Source organism: Chinchilla lanigera, unplaced genomic scaffold (genome assembly GCF_000276665.1).
Source record: "Chinchilla lanigera isolate Chin_1 unplaced genomic scaffold, ChiLan1.0 scaffold00043, whole genome shotgun sequence".
NCBI lineage: Eukaryota > Metazoa > Chordata > Mammalia > Rodentia > Chinchillidae > Chinchilla > Chinchilla lanigera.
Genome location: NW_004955444.1, coordinates 7647172 through 7652559, shown reverse-complemented (window position 1 = coordinate 7652559; position 5388 = coordinate 7647172).

Genomic DNA, 5388 nt, shown 5'->3' with positions numbered 1-5388 from the left:
AACGATGTGAAGTCTGGGACTGAGAATAATGTTCTTGCATTTGCAAAGCAGCTGTTTCATTTGTAGCTGGTTGTACTCCCTCTACTGTTGGAGATAATTCTATTCCCTGCTTGTCCTGAGCACAGGAAATGCTTTCAATTTACTTTTTCTGCGAGCCCCAGGTTTCTCATCCATTGTGCGGAAGGTATGTTGACAGTCTGAAGTTGTGTAGTACTCTGAGGGGACCATGATCTATCGAGGAACCTTTCCTGTGGAGCCTAGAAGCTTCATCCTAGTCCATGTCAGCCTGCCTCATCCCCAGTGTCCACCCTTGTCAGATCAAATCTACATAGGACAATCATGCAGTCAATTGATGAGTCATGAGGACAGATCAGCATCAATCTACTTGTAAGAGAATGAAAAACTCACACCCTATCTCCAGCAGCCTTGCAGCAACAATTTTTTTTTCTTGAAGTAGCTTGCATTTTAAAACTCCTGTATTTATTGTAGCTAGATTACAATCCTAAAAATTCAAAATATTTTATACAAAATTGTCCACATTAGCTTAGAATAATCTAGTGAAACACGCATAAAAATGTCATCAATATGGGTGAGACTTTAGGTCAAATTCCAATTCTGCCATTTAACAGTATGATCTCGGGCTAGTAATTTAAATTACGTAGTTCAGATATTTCCATTATTAACTGAATAATAGTAATAGGTGACTACCTTAAACAGTTACGACAGGAATTAGTCAACACCTATAAAGAATTTAGCCCAGTGTCTCACATGTGATAAGGATTGAGTAAAATTTGACTGTAAACACAACATAAATACATGACAGAAATAAAATTCCCACTGGGCTAAGAATTCATGCTCTACCACCCTCCTACAATTTCAGGTCCTAAGTGGTACAGTTTTTAAATTTCTAGTTTACTGGCTTTGAGAAACTCCTCACCCTAAACAAGATCCCCAAAGAAACCCAGCTAGTTAGACACAATCTGGAAGTAGATGTAAGGGTGAATTCAATATAACGTGGCAGAAAAATGTGTTTAAGCACGTGCCATTTTTTCAGGAACAGTTCTTGTCCACAAGAACTTGTTGTTAAGTTAAAACAACAACAATGACAGAAAAGATAGTCTGGAGTTTATCTCTCTCCCTTTAAATCTTGAAAGGACAGTTAAATCTGAATCAGTGAGATAGTAGCTACCTCTTCGATGAAACACACAGAAGCCTCACTCACTTTGCAAGCCTTCACTGCAATGTGTGAGTGTGGGATTTTAGTGGCTGCTAAGATTCTGTGAGTTGCTCAGAACTGCCCAAGTTTTCTGACAAAGAAAGCAAATTAGGTCTAAGAATATGATTAATTCTAATTATTCTTCAATGGCTGCTTTCTGGTATGACAATAAAAACCATAATAGTATTTGCCATTATGTTTTTAAAAATTGTAGTCACAATCTATTTATAAATTGGTCTATGATTAAGTAACACTCTCATGTTTAGAGAAAATTAATATCCACCCATCTTTTGGTATAACCAGGTTATACCAAATAAAACAAAGCCTAACTTCCAATTTAGAGATGACTCTTTTAACTGTTAATTATATGCTTCCAGAATTTAAACACACACACACACACACACACACACACACACACAGCTCACATTTGTATATTTTCCCCTTTAATGAGGTTCATATCACTTTAAAATATTCTTTTTAGAATTTGATTTTATTCAACGTCTCACACTTCCTTCCATTTGATTTTTTTTAAAAAAATTAAATCAAGTTCTCTTTATTTATTAACTGAAACTTGTAAGTTATTACCCTTATGCCCTTAACATTTTAAAAATATGTTAATCCTCCAGCCTTCACTACTTTATTCTAATCTATACACTCTTTAAGTCAATTTGTCAATGTAAATTCCAATGCTAAATTAAAGTGTAACCAATAATATCGAGACTATTCTAAGTGTTTTCAGATACTACATTAAACAACAAAAAAGCCAATAACTTTTTATGCTTTATGTTGTGTATATTCTCATATATTCCTATACACTAGCAGTATGATGTAGGAGGCAACACATTTTTAATTAAATTGTATTTACCGGTATGCATAAGGGTATTTCAGATTAAACATGTATTACAGTTATTTATCTTACCAAGCTTTACAAGGGAAGCATTTTGATAAAATTTGATAAAATTCTGATAAAATAAGGCCTTTCTCTGCTTTAATATGATTTCATCATATCACAAAATAAATCTGTGAAATTAAAATAAAAGTATAAAGAACATTTCTAGAAGTCTCAATAAAGGTTTAAAAAAGATGAGCTGAGGAGCAATCTGAAAACATGTTTGGCTTTTAGCTACACCATTTTAATTTATCCTTTGAAGAACAATTGAAGAAAACCCAAATGTACTACTAAAGAGGTGGACCCATATAATAAGAAACACAACTGCCATTTGGAATTCAAGGTGTGCATATAAAGAACTGCAATTCCAAACAATCTGTATACAATGGGTTATTTCTCTCTAACTTATTCAGGCACTGAGTAACTTAGTAAGCAAAATTAGATTTTTCCCCTAGAGACTTTTTTCTTATAATTAGATGCTCCTGGACATTACTCTGGTTGGGTAGATAACTTATTCCTAGCCCTTGGTCTGCCGGAAAGGGAGATAACAGCATATTTTAGCCAATAGATAAATCAGTTTCTTGACTCATGACCACTCATATAGTAGGGAAATGGTTTTAGATTTCTCAAATCTAGTGGAAATTTAATGTAAAATTTTTAAAACAAATTTTTGTCAAATAATTAAATTCTTACCAAGGTGACCAGTAATATCAATATAGGACTAATAATGTAAGACTTTTACCATCCTTAAATTTATGAAAGATGGTGAGGTCATTTAAGGGTTGGCATATCCAAAACAATCCTGAGACATCTTTCTAGATTTAAAGTGTTTTATAAGTTCTGTTCATTTAGCAATTGTAAAGTGCTTGACAAAAGCTACAAAATAAATGTTCATTGGGTGAATAGCACAGTTCCCTGAAAATAAGACCTACCAGAAAATAAACCTTAGCCTAATTCTTCAGGATGTTCAAAATAGAAGTCCTACCTCAAAAATAAGCCTCACTTAATATTGTCAGCCATGCAGGCAGGTTTAGTATGTCCACTGCAACACACGGCAGATGTACTGAATTATAAAATAATATTAATTTATAATGAAATATAAACAATGTTATTGACATTAATACTTAAATGATAATATAAATTATTTGTAAATACCCAAGCAGATATTTTTGGAGAGGTAAACACCTGTGTAAACAGAAGAACTGGAGACCTATTGCTGAACGACCAATTGGAGTACAGACAGAACACATGAATAACGTACACAGTTGATAACAGATGTGGTTGTGTCTAACATGAATCTTCCTAATTTAATACATGTGTGTTGTAATGGACACACTTAATACACTCCTGTGCAGTACAAAAGTGTTTTCTGAATTTTGGTCCTGCAATTTAATATTTCATCACTTTTATATGGATCAGCATTCTTAACTGTCTTAATTTTTGTTAGCAATCCTGTCTTGTAAGTCTTCAATTTACACTGGATTTTATAGAAACTTTGCAAAGCCAGCCTGCAAGAGGTCGTGACGTGGGTGCGGAACTCATGGGATGAAATCACTGACATCTGTGTTGTCAGCGCTCCACTAGCCGGCAACGTGGACAAGCCGTGCTCATTTATGAAGGACAGCTCTCTTGCTGGACATGAGCGATTGGGCCGAATGGTTCTACAGGAAATGGAGTAGCAAGGAATTCAGGGTTTAGTTACGACAGTGTTCCAGAAGAAGATGACATGGCTGTGCACGACTTTTGTACATGAATAAATGTAATTGTTGTACATGGAAATATGCCCTAATGCATCTTTTGGAGCAAAAATGAAGTAAGTTTTGTTGATATTTAGGAGGAAATATGGTAGGTATCCTCTGGAGCCGTATGTGTGGCTTTGGGTTAGATGCAAGAAATGCAAAGGATAAAAGAACACAGAAGCGGCCCTGAAAGAGTTTCTAATTTAAAATGGTAAGCTATGCACGCAGGAAGTACGTATATGCTCTGAGAAAGTGATATGTATCTTCTAAGAGAGCCGAGACCATGTCCTGTGGCTGTGAAAGCATAGCGATCACACAAGAGGCAGAGTCTGGAGTGGGCCTGGCAGAGGGTACAGTGATTTGAATCTGACACCTGGAAGGAACACCTAAGAAGGACAGACACAGGTGTGTGATGGCAAGAGGTGTGCAGACGCTGTTTGATGGGAAGCCGAGAAATATTTGAGAATAGAGAACCGGTATCTCCAGGCTTGTGGTTGAGGGCAGAGCCGTCTGCAGGGTGGGAACTGCACTGGAGGATGGTGACCGCGGAGGTGGGAGTGGACTTCTGCGTATCTCCGGAAATGTGGAGCCGGAGCAGGCCGGACTGTGAGGCAGGCCCGAGATCTTGGGATTTGCTTCCTGGTGTTCATAATGAGAAGCGCTAAGAAGAGAAGCGCGCCAGAGGGCCGGAGCCGGTTTCTGTTGCAGTGTCATGGTAGCAGAAAGGCCAGTTTCCATACTAAACATCCCCACAACGTCTGAAATCCCACAAAGACCACTCAGCACAGGGTGAGGCCCATGAAGAGGCAAGAAGTCAGGCGCGGAGAATCTGAAAGAATAGCGCATCCTTGTGTACAGCACGATTGAAACAAAAGCAATTGTTAAACGGAGTAGAGGTAAAACGGAGTGTATTTGAGCCTACTTTAACTGCTGTATTTCTTGGTCTAAAGAAGCTCTGCGATCTCAGGTTTAAATATGGTCACGGCCTGCACTGTGTGTGTGTGTGTGTGTGTGTGTGTGTGTAAGTTACCTTGTTTTCCTGAAAGCCCTACAGCTGAGCAGTCTGTCTCTCTTTCCACCTGTCAAGGAGACCAGAGCTAGGAACTGGTAAGGCCCAGTGACGGTTCAAGTTCAGTGTCTCTACCGAGCCCTGGAAGTGAGAGACACAGGCGAGGCGTCCACCCTCCGGCCTCCCTCAGCAGATATCTGGCATAGGTGAAGCTGCTAAGTAGATGGTCGAAGCAAGCCAGCGAGGGTTTGCACAGCGCCCCCGTGGGAAGCACGAGTGAAGGCGGCCGCCGACCCAGCTTCACCCTGGAGCCTGGAAACGCGAGGTTACTCGGGGCGAGGGATGGCCCCCAAGTCGAGCCAGGGCCGCGGGGAGGAAAGTCCGACCTGAGCGGCTCCAGTTACCCCCGGGGCTCCTCGCCCGGGAACGCACGCCCGCCCGGGTCACTGAGGAGCGGCTGTCCCCGGCCCAGGTCGCCGGAGTCGGAGCGAGCCGGGTCACGGCGGCCCGGGAGGCGGGGGAGCCCGCGGCGGGA